This window comes from Chaetura pelagica, unplaced genomic scaffold (assembly GCF_000747805.2).
Source record: "Chaetura pelagica isolate M959 unplaced genomic scaffold, ChaPel_1.0 scaffold404, whole genome shotgun sequence".
Taxonomy (NCBI): domain Eukaryota; kingdom Metazoa; phylum Chordata; class Aves; order Apodiformes; family Apodidae; genus Chaetura; species Chaetura pelagica.
Genome location: NW_009952975.1, coordinates 255,716 through 272,464, shown reverse-complemented (window position 1 = coordinate 272,464; position 16,749 = coordinate 255,716). Strand labels below are relative to the sequence as shown.

Here is a 16,749-nt window from a genome sequence, read left to right as displayed (position 1 = left end):
ACCCTGAAGTTCTGTGGTTTCCTTAACTGAGACAAACCAGTCTGAGACGTGCTTGGAATTGTGAATTTCGTGTCTCTCCCTCTCCTTCAATATTTTCCCTGGTATCCTCTTCTTACACAGCTTATAGGTAGCAGTAAAAGTAAGGGGAAGTATTTCCAAGTACGAGGCTTTCATAATAAAGATGAGACCTGAGCCTGCCCTCAGCAGAGCTTTGAAGCTCCTGTAGCAGGTTCGATGGTGTTGGAGTTAGCAGAGTTTGTGGTTTGTATGACTCTTGCCAACAAAGTTGTATTGAATTAAAGTTTAATACAATCAAGTGATCCTATCTTGAACAGGCTGCTGGCTCTACCTGGGCTCCAAAGTGATAAACCATGTAGAGCTTGGGATAGGTTGTTAATGGCATTTTATTGATTGAAAGGGTGGAAGGTTCATTTAAACTGTGGCTAATTCTGGTAATTTCCTTGCAAATTTGACTGCTGTGTAGCTCTAATTGCTGCAGCAAGCTTTGACTTACAAGCAGCATTGCTAATAAACTTGTTAACACAGGTTCCTGCTTCCAGTAGTCAAGCTGCAGGGTTGCTTGGTAAGTCCACCTGCTGTGTCAGTGCTTCAGGTGCCCTGGCTCCTTGATGTCCTGCAAGGGAGATGCTCAAGGCCATATCAAACAGGTGAGATTTCACAAAGTTAGGGCCTGGCTGCAGCCCAGGATGATGTTGGCCTGCTGCAAGGTGGCATTGCTGGCCCACATTCAGCCTTGGCCACCAGGACCCTCAGGTCTTTCTGTGCAAAGCTGCTCTCTAGGCAGTGAGCCCCTGGCCTCGGGTCACCCCTCTCCTGGGGCAATCCTTGGCAGTTCCTTTTGGGCTTCCTGATGCTCTGCCCATTTCTCCACCCTACTGAGGACCCTCTAAATGGGCCCATCTGGTCTGTCAGCTGCTCCCTGGGTTTTGTGTTTTCTGAAGGTTTGCTGAGGGTGTTCTCTGGTTAAGGTATAAACTCTTAGCCCCCCGTTAAGGACTGTGTGAAGATGGAGTGGTTTTTTGCAACAGGAAATGGATTTTTAATGTCTGCTGCCTTTCTGTGAATCCTGTGATAGTCTAATTTCAGAGGTGAGCATGTGGTTCAGGATTTCTTCTCTGATCAAACACTTGGCAATGCAGGATGACAGGCAAGCGTGGAGCAGTTGGCTCCGGTGCCACAACCTGCACTGCTTGGGAAAAGATGCAGGTTGTTCTCCTCTGAGAATCTGGAAAAAGAAGAGAAAGTGCTACAGCAGCAAAGAGCACATGGAGGACAGGTCTGGAAAAAAAAAGTAAAATCCACTTTTGCCATACTGGCAGTGCTTTTGAGCCGTCAACAGTTTTTGCAGTGGGAAGAGTTCAGGTTGTGCTAAGGTCAGGCTGCAGGAGAGGGAGGTTTTACCCTTGTGCAGTCCTGGTCCTGCTGTCGTGGCAACTTTCTCTGCTCTGGTGTTCAGAGGCCTCTGCATCTTCCCCAGGCTCCCTGTGTTGGTCACTGGAGGGGACAGCCTGGTCTGGCTCCTGCTCTGGGGTCCTGAGGCTCAACTCTTCCCAGGCCCTCAGAGCTGACATTTGGTGAAGCTGCTCCCCCGGTGCAGCAGGGAAGGTGCAATGTTTGGAGTGTCCCAGCTGTGCTGGGTGGCTCTGGGCTCTGCTTCATTCAGCACCAGGGCTGAGTCAAGTAATGAGCTCTGTGTCATTGAAGGGGGTCATCCTGGGGCTCTCCCCCAGATGGGAGCCCTGCTGGAACCCAGGGGTTGTGTGTTGTTCTCATGCACACGAGGGCATCCCCTGATCCCAGTGCTGTTCTGTGCACCTGCCCAGGAATTAGGATCTTCAGCCTCAGGATCTACCCAATATGGTGAATCATCCAAATAAATTAATCTACAGTAATGGGTATTTGTGAGATTCTTACTCTGCCATCCCTGTGTTGCTGTTGAATAAGTCCTCCAACGTGCTGTGAATTCACAAGTAGGTTTTTATAGATTTAATCTATTATTAATTTACTTAACTTCTCTGAGTACTTTTTTGTTATTTGCTGTTCTAGGAAGCGTAAAACTTTTTGCAGTGAAAATGATGGAGCAATTTATTAAGTGTATTTAATACTAGCTTGAGTAGTGGTTGTGGTCTCCTAAATGTTGGTCTGAGGAAATTTTTATTTTTCATGCAGAAAACAACTTTGTATTTTAACCATATTGTTCCTGTTCATATTCTGTGGTATTTTATGCATAATATCATCCCCTGAGAGAATCTCAAGTCTCATCTGTCTGCCTGACTGAACATATCTGCTGTGGTTTTATGTCAGGCTGGGAAGAGCACAAGCAAATATTTATTTTATCAATCTAAATGATGAATTCTAGGAAAGACAAAATCAGTTCTGTCAAACTGCTGCTGTAATTGCACTTCTAATAACTTAGCACCTGCTCTTTTGGTAACTATTATCAAATCAAAGAAACAGATGGGCTTGCAGTTGGGTGGGAGTGGCCACTTGAAGACCTGTTTCATTATGTTCACTCCAGTTGGGAATGAAGTTGCCCTCTCACCAGGAGCTGCAAGGATACCAGGCATCACCCCTGCTAAATACACTCCAGATGCTTCCTTGTTGGGCAGAGCTGGACATGGGGGAGCTCTTAACTGTAGCATCTTGCAGCCCCAGCCCAGGGCTCTGCTGAGCTGTACCAGCAGGCAGAGGATGAGCTTGTTATTGCAGAGGTTTTTATCTAAATCAGAGCTGCCAGGGGTGGTGGATGTGCTGCTGCTCAGAGCTGCACGGGTGGGCACCAGCTCAGTCAGGGCTTTGGTGCAAGAGGGACTGAGAAGCAACAGGGGATGTTCTCCTCACCCAGTCCTGGTGCTTTTGAGCTTCTGAGCAACCTGGTGGCTTTTTGGTCATATTAAAATCAAGCTGTGGACAAAAAGCAGGTTATTAATTGTCTGAGACAAAAAGATTCTTTGCCAGCCAATTAATGAGCAAAGAACACTTCCAGTTTTTTATTTTTGTGAGAGTGTTCAGGTTGTAACATCTCAATGAGCTCATGGCAGGGCCCTTCCCACCACCTCTCAAAACTGTGAAGAATTAATCTGGTCCTGACTAAGCAGAGTTTTGGGGGAGGTCTCTGCCAAGCTTGCTGGAGTCTGGCTGCCATGGATTGTTCTCAAAAACCCTTCTGGGTCACCATGACCTCAGTGAGGGCCTCCCCTGATGGGCACAGCCCAGAGCTGCTGTTTGCTGTGGGGTCTCACTCATCACCCCCTGGGGACACTAATGCAGCCAAGGGGCTGAATAAACTGCACAGCAGTTGGAGTTTTGCTATAATAAATAAATTATTCTGGGAATTTTCTTGTGTCTGAGTTGGCAGAATTGTCCTTCAGCCTCTCAGACTGCATCTCAGCTGAAGAGGCTGGCAGAAGTGGTCAACCTGGGAATGTACTGGGGGGGTGTGTTGGTAAAGAAGTGTGTTTTGAGGTAGTAGTGCAGATAGTTGAAGACATTTCTCATGAGCAGACTGTGACGTGCTAAACAAAGTGGAACCTGTTGGGCCAACTCTGCAGAGCTGGGTTTGCCAGTTGTTTGTGAAGTGTGCCAGGGGAAGAATGGAAGATGCAAAGATTCCGTTAGCAGCATAATTGGATGGGTAATATCTGGGGCCTTTTTTATGCTTCTTTAACCACTTCATATTTCTAATGTGACAAAAATAGCTGTACAGTCTGCTGTGGCCATCACCAGTGCAGCTGGGAATAGATTTTAATTGATGGCTACTGTCAAGCTGTTAGCGGCCATGCAGGCATGAGAGCCATTAAAGTGATATTTCTTGTCCCTGCTCACTTAAACACTCTGCTACCAAGTCATGGCAGAGTATTACTTTTTACTTCAAATTGTCAGCATTTATACTAGTAGCTTACTAGGGCCATGGCCTGGATTTTTAAGTTTCCCAGCAGTGAGAGCTGCTGACCACTGACTTCATCTCCAGGTGTTACAGTAGGTGGTGCTTAGACCATCACAAAATCCATCTATGGAATGAGGGACAAGCACATCTTTGGAGTCCAGTTTGCCTGTGACTTTGAGCTGCAGTGTTTCCCTGGGTGAAGTTAAGAGGGTGGTGTTTAGCTGTGGGACCCTGAGGCTGTGCTCCATCCTGGAGGATGTGGGCAAGTTTTGGAGCATCCCACTGTTACCGCATCTTTCACTGTTTCCTTTTGTGTCAGGCAGAGGAACTGGTTCTGAAGCCTTATCTTGACTGGAGGAGAGACTGGTTAAACCTCAGCACTTTTCAGCCTGGAGTGAAATTTTAACTTCAGAAAAAACTAGCCAGTAAACCTGGGGCAAGGGCATTTGGGAAGACAGCAGTAGCTTCCTGCACAAGGCAGCCTGGTGTCTTCTGCTCTTTCCCTTTAAAGCAATAATAATAAGAAATGTAAAGCACATGAGCAGGGAGCAGAGTGAGAGGGGCTGTGCTGCTGGACCAGACAATCTGGTGGAGCACTGAGTGAGATACAGAGAGCAAAAATTTCAGAAGGCCCAGAAAGCAATTGACCTGTTCTCCAAAGTGCAGACTTTGCCCAGATGTCATGACAAGCCAGATAACCTCTTGCCCAAGCAGTGCTTGCTGGTTATTTCACTGGAGCTGCTAAGCAACATGAGCCAGCAGCCTTTCTATGACAGAATTCCTCCTTGGTGGAAGGAGCATGTTTTAACTCATGTTCTGGAGGAGAGAGGAGGCAAAGAAGACTCATTGCTATTTTCTTTGTGGATAAGCAGGAAACATCCATCTCGGGGCTGCACAAGCTCTCATGTTGCCATCAACAGAGAGCCAACTATATTCTACATTATTACCCTGTGTAAAAAATCATGGCTGTCTAGTGTGTGCAGTTATTTTATTAAGGCCTATGAACTCTACAGAAGCTTCAGAAGGAGCTGCAGTAGCACAGGTGAGGAGATGAAGCTGCAGAGGGTCTGACCAGCAAAGCAAACCATCAAAGTCTTCATTTCCTCCTTTTGCTCAGACATTTTCTGCTGTGAGCTCCTCACCTGGCTGTTCCTGGCTCCTGCCCCAACCTATGGTACTCTCTTCTGTCTCTTCCTCCTCAGCTGGGCAGCCTCCTGCATGTACATTCGCTTGTCTTCTTCTGGCTGGCTGTGCCACAGCTGCCCCAGCTTCTGGGCAGTCTGTGCCACTGACCAGTGTGGGTGCGACTTCTGCAGCTCTGAGCGATGCTCTGCCATGAAGAGGAAGAAAGCAGACGGTGGCTTCTTCCTCACAGTGAAGGAAACTCTCTTCCTCTGCTGCCTTCTTTGTCTTCTCCTCACTCCCCTTAGATGACTTGATGTTCTCTTCCTTGAGCTCCTTCTGCTTCTCCTTGCCATCCCTCTTTGCTTCTTTCTCTCTGCCCCTTTCTGTCTTCTCAAAGGCTTCCCCGAAGCCTTCCTCCCAGCCTCAGGCTTCTGGTTGGCCTTGGACTTCTTGATGGAGATGTAGAGCAGACACACGGTGCGATTCCTCCTGCGGGGCCTGCAAGCAGGTGAGGCCATGCAGTGCTGGGCTGGGCTGCTCTGCTCCTGGTTGGAGCTACATGTCTGTCCTGCCACGAGGAGGGGAGAGAAGGAGAGAAGAGAAGACTGTGCCAGTGCTCCAGGCTGGGGTGGGGAGGCCTGGGGAGGACTCATGGTGCAAACACCATTTGTGACACAAAGCTCCTCTGAGCCAATTGGCTCCGGCTGGGTCTGGTTCCTCCAACTCTGTTGCCCCAAGGGCCAGGATGATGTCATGGCTGTTGTGATGTCATCCCAGGGTTCTGGGCACTGGGGTTTCATTCCATTCACTGCCCAGTGTTTGAGAAACAAGTGTAACCCCCAAGGAGATAACTGGATGCTCTAATTTTTTGTCATGATAAAATGTGAAGCTGCTGTTAGCTGCTGAGAGGTGGCAGCTCATAATGTGAAAATGGTTTAGTAGCAGCCCTAAAAATAATTGTATGTGACAGCTGTTGCTTGGTTCCTGTCAGGATAACTACTGTAATTTAAACCCACAGCTCTTGGGCTACATGTCTAATTTATTTGGGTGGACTTTTCATTAATTTGAAAGGTTCTGAGGGTTTAAAAGCCTTCATTAATTACATTGTAGTAATAGAAAATGTAATAAGGTTCTGCAAGTTTGTCTGGGAATAAAACAGAGAAATTTCCCTGGTTTTCTTTGCTTGTTTTTAAAAACTTAAATCAGTTGTTTCCAGGCAATAGCTGCTTTTCTGCCCCCTTCAGAGTTCTTGTGGCTAAGTACAGGAGTATGAATAAAACAAATTGAAATTTTGACCATTCAATGTAAGTACAAGATGACTTACTGAAGTTCCCAGTCGTGTTAAATATTCATGTGTAGTGGATTGCATAAGTATTAAATTATGAAACAGCCCCTGCTTCTGTAGAACTGGACTTTCTGGAGGGCAGAGGTGGGGGAACAGAAGGCTGGCAGCAGGGAGACATCCCCACGTGTCTCTCAGACAACTTTGGGTTGTGTGATCCCATCCCCACTGGTGGGGCTGGTGGTGCTGCTGGACCGTCCAGTTCTGTCGGGGCAGGGGACTCATCAGGCTCTGTAGAAGCTTGTAGCAAAACCAAGCCTGGAAAAAAATACTTAAATGCAGTGGGGCTTTTATGCTTGTCTATTCCCCTTCTGTGTTTTCTCTCCATTGTTTTCAAGTGACCCCACGACAGTAAATAAAATTGGAACAAACTCAGCCTGTTTGTAGTACCAGGAGGCTGCTCCTTTCATGTCACGGCTCTTTTTTGCTTTCTCTCTGAGCAGAGAGGGTCATTTGCATTCCATTTATCTATCCCACTTTCCCTTCCGTTGTTTCTTTTGCTCTCAAAAGAGAACCTGCATTTGTGATTATTCCAGGGCAATGAAATAATTTCATTACAGCATCCAGAGGTCTCTTCAGCAGGTGCTTTATTATCTCAATAATTCGGCCTAAGAGACTTTGCAGATTCCCCAATTCCCAGAGTTCAGGAGCTACAAATAAAACTCTTTTGCTCTTTCCCTGATTTGGTTTATTTAGCCTCATTTATCTGTGTTCTTTCCAGATCTTCCCCTGGAATTTCATTTAAATGTGGAATTGATGATATTCAGTGAAATTGCCTTCAGGAGTGCATTGTGTTAAAATGCACATGAGACTCTGTGTGTCCCACTTGGCTGAGGTCATTTATAAAATTCACTCTGAATTGAGGCCATTAATCTGAATTCAATAGAATGTTTGCTCATGTTGCTGAATTACCTACATAATTCATCAAAATAGGCCAGCTCTGTTCAGAGGCATCTCAGGATTGGAGGGGCTGGAATGAGCATGGGCCAGTGTGGGGACAGAGTCTTGTGTCCTCCCCAGCATGGGGATGTGTGGGGGGGTTGATGTGTGCTCCTGTGTGCTGAGCAGTTCTGTGGACACTGAATTCTAAGCCTGAAGATTATATTAATTTAATAAACGTTTAAAATATTACTTTATACAAATGTCAGTAGCTGGAATTACCCAGTCAGGAAATTGAAGTGTTGCCTGATGAGCAAGAGCCCCTAAAAGCACCTGAACCACGTTAATTGAAAACTCTTAATGCATTTAATTTATCAAATTTGAAATACAAATAAAGAACATCTGGGAGGGAAGACAAATGTGGGATGTGCTGCTAATGCTGAGCAGTTTGAGCTGCTTAGGGCTCCTGCTGGAGGTGGCAGCCCAGGGTCCTGCCCTGCTGCCTGCTCTGCAGCTCAGCTCTTCCTTCAGCTGAGGAAAACATTTCACACTTGTCTTGGTGCTTCTGGAGTTGAGGACAGCTAGGAAGGGATGCGGGGTAGTTGCTGCCCCCCTTCCACTGCTGTCACATGTGATCAGTTGGGAACATCACGATAAAGCAGGGAGAGTTATCTGATGTGAGTTTGTAGGGAGCTGTGGCTCCAGAGAGACTGTCCCTTCCTGATAACACAGCAAGGTGCACTGGGTTTGCTGGGGGTTTTACTCAAGTGCAGAACAGGAAAGATACTCTGGGCCTTCTAAAACTCCCAGTCTTTATTTTCACTTGTCAGTGTTTACAGCAAAGCTCTGCTCTCTCTCTTTGAGCAACCTGGCTTTTTATTTTGGGGTGAGTTTCTTTGAGCCCTGGGGCATGGGAGCTTCTTGGCTGTTGCATTTCTGATGGGCTGTTCTTGCCTTGCTCCTCACTGCTGGAGTCCACATGCTGCCCTGGGCAGCCCCTGGGGGTCAAGGGCTTCAAGGCTTTGGGGGGAAAGGGGCTGTGTGTGTGTGTACATGAACAGGTACCAGGAGTGTGGCTTGGAAAAGACCAAAAGACTTAATTAGAGCATTTTCAAAGCAAAAAAAGATCATTTTGCCCTAGGTAAGATGTGGGAGTTGTCTTCCTTTGTTCTTATTTATCATCTCTAGGTGAGACACTGATTTAACAGGTTTGATGTTTCCTGTTGGAGCTTGGCTGGAAAGCAGTTGGGATGCAGAGCAGCACGGTTCTTGCAGGAGGAGCTCCTTTGGGTGTCCCTGAAGTTGTGAACACCATTACTGCAGTTTAAAGCATGTTCTGGCAGGGTAGGTGGGATTTTTAAGCCTTCAGAGTAGGGTTGTGTTCCTTGTCACGCTCACCATGACATGCAGTTGTGGTAGCTCACTCTGCTCATTAAAGGCAGTAATTCAAGCTTAATTTCCTCAGCCAGGTTTTCTAGCAGTGCCTTCAGCATGTGAGTGTAGCTGCCATGTGAAACTTGATTCTTGTGCTTAAAACCCCTGTGAGCACCCCCTGCTCCAAGCTGCCCCTCTCTGTGCTGCTGGAAGCTGCTCTGCCCCATCCTCACCAGCACCTCAAAGGTGGAGAAGCGTGGCTGTCCTGACGTGCTTGTGGGGGGGTTCTCAAAGGGTTCATGGGAGCTGTGGGAACGAGCCCACTCACACCAGTGCTCAGCGTTTGAGATGATCTTCAGATCAGTCAGGAGTGATGGTTGGTTGCTTGTTTGAGGTGGTGGCATTTGTTTTATAAATATACATAAAGACATCCCAAAATTGGTCATTAAAGTGGATTTTTGTCCATTTTCCTAACTGAAGCTGAGCAAGGCTCTCAGAGATAACCTGCTTAGTGGGGTTACTGCAGACACCTGGTTATGAAGAAGAGATTTTGCCATTAGTCCTGGCAGAAGAAAATCTTTCTCGTGGACCTGTTTGGATTTCCCATGAAAAGCAGAATCTGTAAAGCTGGCATGTAACACAGACCAAACAAAAAATCCCCTCACAGGCCTTGGCCACTGAAATGACTCACTCATCTATGACCTTACCTCTCTGCCTATTAGTTAATGAGTGTTGATTAAGGTATGAAATTGGTTCCAATTTGCCATGGTAGGTGAAAATTTCATGCTGGAAGGAATAACGTAAAAGGCAACACAGGGAAATTATCAAAAGTAGAAGACTCCACATGAATTGCAATTAATGAGAAGGTAAACCTATTGCCAGAGTGCTCCCAGCAGCACTCAGTTACTGCCTCATCACTGCTAATCCTTGCAATATACATCAGCTGTTAATTTGAAGTAACATTCTTTTTTAACTACTTCTTTAAAAACCCGATGGTGGAAGCAAAAACCAGAAAGATGAGAAAAAATGTCACTGCTCATAATGATGTTAATTATAAGGGGGAATAATGTTGACATTTGAGGGTTCAGCTGAAAGATCAGACACATGCTCGGGTGGAGAGGAGCTGTGTAGAGTACGTGGAGAGAAGAAAAGTTGTGTAACGTCTGAAAGCCACACATTTATGTAAGAGCAGGAGAAAGGAGAAGGTTCAGCACTGTCTGTCTTTGTTGGTTCTCCTAATTACACTGTGTGAATCTGGAGTTACTTTTCAAAGCTTCATCTTGGAGTGTTTCTCAGACAGTCTGATTTGTGGTGGCAGAAAAAGGTAACGGTATGTTAAAAGTCAGAGGTAAATAGAAGGAATATGTTATTTTTCAAAATCTGATGATACTTTGGTGACTGTTTTGCATTTATTAGAGTTACAAGTAGTCTCAGTCGCATAAAGCTAAGGTGAGAGGCTTAGTTTTGATCAGAATAGCTCCTTTTGTAGCTGAGGTGGCACATGGATCCTTTCAGCAAAGCGTTGGTACCTGTTGCTGCTTCTCCTCATGCAGGGAAGTTAGCAAAGCACAGGTGGGTAAGACACGTTCTTGCCACTTCTGCTGGTTTATTCTCTTGTTAAGGTGAAGTGCTTTCACTCCAGTTTTTGAATGTGTCAGTCAGCCATAATCGTGCTCCAATTCCAGAGCCTGGGAGACTTATTTTTGGCTTTAAGTTGGAGTGAGGAGCACGTACCCTCAGGAACATAAACCCCATGCGCTGGCACGTCTGCCTTGGGCAGAGCTGGGGGGCAGCACGGGTGGGTTGTCCAAAGGAGAGCCTTGATTTTCATTGTCCCGCCGTGACACGGGGAGATCAGAAGAGCTGTGGAGCCAGGGGTACTGGTGGGTGAGCAGGGGTGCTGGTGGGTGAGCACTGCAAACCCTGGGGCTGCCCTGGCAGGAGCAAAGCGGCGCCTGAGCCCGGGGACACACTGACTCCTGGGGCCTCATCCTGCACCTGCTGACTGTGCACGGGCCAGGTTTGTCCCCTTGGCACCCCGTGCAGGCTGTGCTTTCAGCTGCCCCTGCCCCTTTTCCCCCTTTGCTGTCCTGGCTGTGACAAGCAGAGGTGACTGGGAGGTGAATGGGCTTTTGTGCTGAATAGGCTTCCAGAGATGCTGCTGAAAGATGCCAAATCCTCAGCTGCTTGTCATAAACTATTTATTTGCTTTATAATTCACACTATGTTGCCTTTTTATTTCTGATCCTTTTTAATATGAGTAGTTACTCATGTTTTCCACTTTAATGCAATTATACTATACTTTGCCTTCTCTCCATCCCAGGTAGCTGACAAGCTTGTTCAGCCATTACATGGTATTAAATGAAGTAATTGCAATATTAAGTTCTTTCTTCCATGCCATAAAAAAATGCTATTAAAGAGTCACTGCAGGATGCTGCTTAGAGAATTGGGTTTTAGGCTGAAAGCTCCGTAGGCACATTTCATTGTTACTGAGCACCCCAGGGTGCCTGGGAGAAGGTAGCAAGGGCTCTCCTGGCTCTTTGACCTCTGCATCTGTGCTTGACAGAGGAGTGAATGCAGGCTGGGCTTCACAGGGACTGGCTGGTACCAACTGGGCTGTGTGTGGTTGACCTCAGGGAGAATTAAACATCTGCACTGCTACAATTCATCTCCCCCAATAAGCATATTTGGCTGATACCCAGATGAAAGTGGTAAAAGCCTCTTCCTCCTTTTCACCCTGAGTTAATTCAGGGCAAGATGCTCATTTTACTGCATTCTCTTGATGGCATCACCAGGGCTGTCACCTTGCCAGGTTATAAGGATCATAAATGCTCCTGACTGTGCCTTCTTCTCTCTGGGTTGCTAACATGAAGCCATTGGGGAGGTGATAAGCTTAGGTGCCAGGCTGGTCACCTTGATTTGCTGGCTGACTGTGTCCCTGCAGGTTGGTCATGGGCTTTGTCATGAGTGTTCTCTCTGTTTGACCTGGGCCATGGCTTCTCACATGGAGACCAACTCCAGTGGGTGACACCTGGGGAAAAAGAAAGAACAGCCTGCAAAGGCATCTTGTGAGGGAAGGAAGGGGATGTCATGGAACTGATAAACAGTTTGTTTTAGAGGACTTATTTTAAATGCTGTATGTAAATGCTGTGAAGATCAAGTGCTGTGAGTCCCCAGATAAGATGCTGGTGGGTAAGATAACAAAGGTTTGAGGAGTGCTGATCTCAGGAAAGTTTCTTGTTAGTGCTGGAATACTCTGCCTGTTTTTCTTTGATAGTGAAATCACCTCCCTCTCATGTCCACTGTGGTTTGCATTTTATGTTTTGGTAACATTTGTCAACAGAACAGACAAAATGTGGCTGCTGTCCCTGCCCTGATTTCTGGTTTAATGCCCCTGTTATTTGCTGTTAGTGGAGACTGGCCTTTCAGGAGAGAGAGCCCTCCCTGGGGTTGAAGGGAAGGTGTGTAATTTAATCTTGTGGCTGTAAAAATCCATTCCTTGATGGTAATTTGGCTGTGCCACTGCACATATTAAATGGCTCAACTGCACTTTAATAGAGTTATCATCACAAAGAGTGATACAGACCAACAGGTAGAGGAAGTTGCTGACACTTTGTGCATCTTATGAACAATTTTGACAATAGTTTCTTTCCTTAGTTATATTGGTTCACACCCAAACATTAGCAAGATTCACTTTGTTTGTACCAACTGCCTTCTCTGTAGTACTTTCACCTGCAGTGGTCCAGGAGTCCATAAAATAGTACTGTATTTGTTTCAGCAAGAGAAAAACTGAGATGAGAGGAGAAAGATCTGAACAGGCATAATGTTTAGAGAGGAGAAGGAAAGATCTCAGTAAGGAAGGGTGAATTTATTTCAAGGAATTTCTAGGGCAGAGCTAGGCCTTTTGTAAACAGAATATGCTTCTGTGATTGGGGCACTGGTCTGGTCTGGTCATCAGCTGGTTCAGGAATAAGGATGAAAACCTTTGGGTGATGGGAGGAGATCTAGGATTCTTGGTTTTAGAAAGTGAACAGAAATTATCACTTAGAACAAACCCAAACCTGTCAGTCTTGGATTCTTTCATCTGTCACAGTGATGTCTATGTACCCAGAGAAATGACTGCCTTGGGGTACCTGGATGGGAGGGCCTGGTTGTACAACTAGATAACCAAAAGTAGAGGCTGAGGGTTTAAGGTGCACAGGGGGGATTGCCAGCCTGAGTCGCTCTCTGTGTGTGCAGTTGTGTGGAAACCCAGGGCCTGGGGGAGCTGAACCTTTCCAGGCCAGTCCTAATCTCATCATACCAAGTGGCAATTTCAGCAGGTTAGGTCAGGTCAGGTCTCGAGCTGATCGGGTGACATCTGGGGGTCATTCCTGTAGACATTTTGGAAATCCTGGTTGGAAGGTGCAACTGCAGGTTTTTCCCTTGCCCCTCTCCTGCCCATGGTTACTTGTGCCCGGGCAAATCCTCAGAAGATTCCACGAGTGGTGTGTGTCTGTGTCTGTCACAGCTCTGATGGCTGAGCTGCTCAGGGTCCCTACAAAGCCAGGTAGGATCACCCTGCAGCTGGGACACCAAGCCAGGCTTCCTCTGCAAAGCCTCCCTCCCTGGCTGGTGTGGCTGTGCCAGCCCTGGCTGCTCAGACAGGCTGGCAGGTAAGAAATGCATCACACAGGGTTTTTGAGTCTTTCCTGTCCTGCTGCTGTAGGACTCTGGGCAAAGCATGGCTTTTCTCCCAGACAGCAGCTGTTCCTGGCAGAGGCTGCTGTGGGACTCCTGCCAGTTAAATCTCTGTTACTCTCTCTGTCCAACTCTAGAACAGACAGAAGCAAAATCCATTGATATTAAGCAGACAACATGAAACAACCTAAATTAACAAATCCTCCTTCCTCCTCCAAACTTCTGACTGAGTGAAGTGTTTTATAAACATCAGATGCTTTTCTCAGAGCTGTTGCATCACTGTCCTGTACATTCCTGAAGCTGCACAGCTTCCCTGCTGCTCCACAGCTTGCTGTGACCCACTTGTGCCCTTGGCCACTTCCCTTCCTGCTTCCCTTGGTTTGTCTCAGGGAGATGGAAGCTGGGGATGTGGCCAGTTGTGTCACTGCAATTGCTCAGGGCCTGGGGCCATGGGGTCTGTCCTGATGGACTGTCTGGATTGGAAAAGGAATTGTTCACATTATGGAGATTTTAATGGTAATTTTGCAATGTTTTCTTAAGTGCAGCAGGCATCACCAGTAGCCTGGCTAACCTGTGAACATCTTCCTGACTGAGAAGGGGAGGACAGGAGCAGATGGAATTGAAAATGAGTTTGTTTCCCTTTTTAAAAAAAGCTTTCACCTAGAGAATCTCTGAGGTGGTTGAGCTGCTGGATGAGATGACATGTTGACATAGATACAGGAGCCCTCACTGGTGGGACTGTGCCACTTGATGCTCCAAGCAATCGTTTATTTACTTGGATGGAATGCTTGGAATTCTCTCAACAACAAACTGTTTTGTTACACCAGCCCTTTGAAATGTTTGTTTGTTTGTTTGTTTGTTTAATATTTCACCAGAAAGGATAGGGGCAGGCTTGTTTTTTTGCTCTTCTGCTCCAATTATTCAGTTGCTTGCTAAGTAAATATACATGATACTTGAACCTCTTCAAAATGTCTCTCTTGTCAGGAAGAGCTGAAGCCATTAATGGTAGTTTGGGAAAGAGCATTAGTGAGCAAAAGGGGAAAACAAGTCTTATTTCTTCCATAGCTTCACTGACTGAAATGCTGCTGAAGGGGCTTTCTTGTCTGCTGCTGGATTACAATAAAGCTCAAGCATTAGCTTATCAGTGAATGCAATCAGAAAGCTTCCTGGAGGCTTTGAGCAGGTAACTCCTTTTCTTTCTAAAGAGGCAATGAGGACAATGTAGCATTCAGGTCAAAAACGAGACTCTTAACTCAACAATTTGTTGCTTTAGCTGGTGGCTGGCACCTCTCACAGGGCTTTGATACTCTGACAAAATAAGTATTTATTACTTTGCAGGTCTTGCATTAAATAGTGTGGTGTAAAATGACAATGTCAAACCAAGTTAAGGATCTGCTTCATTATGAGAGATCTCCCTGTAATAATCCCATATATTATACTTCTGTAGTCACTGCAGGAATTACCAGAGGGACCACTCTGCACAAGCGGCTGCTTCTTCAACATCATCATTACTGAATCTTTGCTCCCTCATAAAAATTCCTCTCAGTGATTCCACAGATCATCTTTCTTCTTGCCTGTCTTTTATTTGTTAGCATAGCCAAGAAATAACAGAGCTGCTCTTCTGGAGAAGGGGCTGGAGGTCTGGAAAGAACTTGCTCTTTGTAAGGGCAGGATTGATGCTCTCACTGAAGGGAGGAAGGGGCTGAGAGGAGCCTCCGTGCCTGATGCTCTCTGGGTCATAGATGACTGGCAAGGGCTGGCACAGTTGCTGGCACTGGTAAATTGTGGGGAGCTTCTGAAACGATCAGCATTAATGTGCTGAATTGGTCTGTTCTCCAGTCTGTGGTCTCTGGGTCAATACCTGGAAGAAATTTGGGACAGAAATATGTTCTGTACTATATAAAATATAGGAAACATGAGGACAAATAAATCAGTGTGTGTACATGACTTTCCAGAACAAGGTCTTACCCCAGGCATGTCTAGACTTTTAAGCAGATTGCACATGGGAAAAGAGCAGCAGCTCCAGCCTGGGGCCCTGGGCTCTGGGCCATGGGCTGGTGGTGTCACCTTGGCCACATCCCCTCTTGGGGCCGCAGGTAATTGTGGTCTGACCTTCCTGTGTCAAACCCAGGTTGACTGAGGGGCTGTCTGGAGAAGATCCAGGGCTCCCAGGCCATTTTTCTGGGAACTGTGCCTGGCTTTTGTTTAGCTCCTACCCAGTCCCAGGCACCTTGATCAGAGGAGTATCAGGATTAATAAGGCAAACGTGTCTGCAGTTGGAAACAATCCTGCTCTGTATCTTCTTCATTCTGCTCCTTTTGATTTTGATCCAGTGTTTGACTTAACACTGGATTTCCTGCCTTCTATAGCTCTGACTCAGAGCTTTATTGATATTTCTGGAACTTCTTCTGAAGTTTCCATGTACAGGACACGTGTGTTTCAGTTTCCTGGGTCTCAGGGAGGCCTCGTTTGCTGACCCTGCTTGAACCACCTTGGAGAGTAATTTCATTTTTTTCTTTCTGCTGCCCCTGCAGCCTCTGGTGGGCACAAAGTACTCATGGTTTGTCCTGGAGACAGGGGCATCTCCACTTTTAATAGGAAGGTTCAAAAGGGGTTTCCATAAGGCAAAGGAGGACTCAGTGGAATGTGCTGCCTTCCTGGGCAGGTTGTTCCTCTGCTGCACCTGCAGGAGCAGGGGGTGCAGCTGCTGGTGACCCCAAATCTTGCCACAGCTGTGGGGAGCTCTTGCTGCAGGTGCCCAGACAGGGCATTACATGCTCTTCTCCTGACAGCCTTACACTGCTGCTGAAAGAGTTCTCCTGTAACTTTTCACATGAAATTACTTGCTGTATTTTTGCAGGGAGCTTGTGGCTGAGAAGCTGGTTCTGGCAACTCTGGGCATCTCCCTGGTACTGGAGTTTTCCCCATGGTGGGAAATGAATCACACAGTCCAGTGCCTCTTCTGGTGTCCAGAGGAAGATGCAGTGGGCTCAGTGGGAGGAAGATGAAGATAGTTACTTCCCCAGCTCCAGTGGTTTTAAGTTGCCTGCAGTTCAGAGTATCTTTGTACCTCCCAGACTTAGGACAGAAGATGACACATTTGTCACACAGCACAGTCCTCTCTGGATGTTCTTTTCCTGCCTTAAGCATGGAGCAAAACAAGCACAGCTTTATTCTGGCTTTTACATCAGAGTTGCTTTTACATCTGCTGGCTGGGATGCCAGAAGAACCACCACCTTGTGGGGTGCCTGCCTGGCACTGGGTGCTGAAGATGCTAAGACTGAAATACTGGTTAGTGCCAATGGACCTGCTTTCACTTGGCCTCCCTGTACTGCCTGATGTTAAGGACATGGTCCCTGTGATTGGTTTTACTGGTATTCAGAGGAAGGAGTCTTTACACAGTTTCCTGTCTGAGCCTGGGTGCTCACTCATGTCAGCCACA

General features: G+C 46.6%; 1 protein-coding gene and 1 pseudogene across 1 annotated transcript in view; one reads left to right on the top strand and one right to left on the bottom strand.

Annotated features, from left to right (window-relative positions):
• The window catches only part of CSMD2 (CUB and Sushi multiple domains 2), a 260,285-nt gene that overhangs the window by 83,060 nt on the left and 160,476 nt on the right, over positions 1-16,749 (top strand).
• Positions 5,077-5,385, bottom strand: LOC104387566 (annotated as a pseudogene).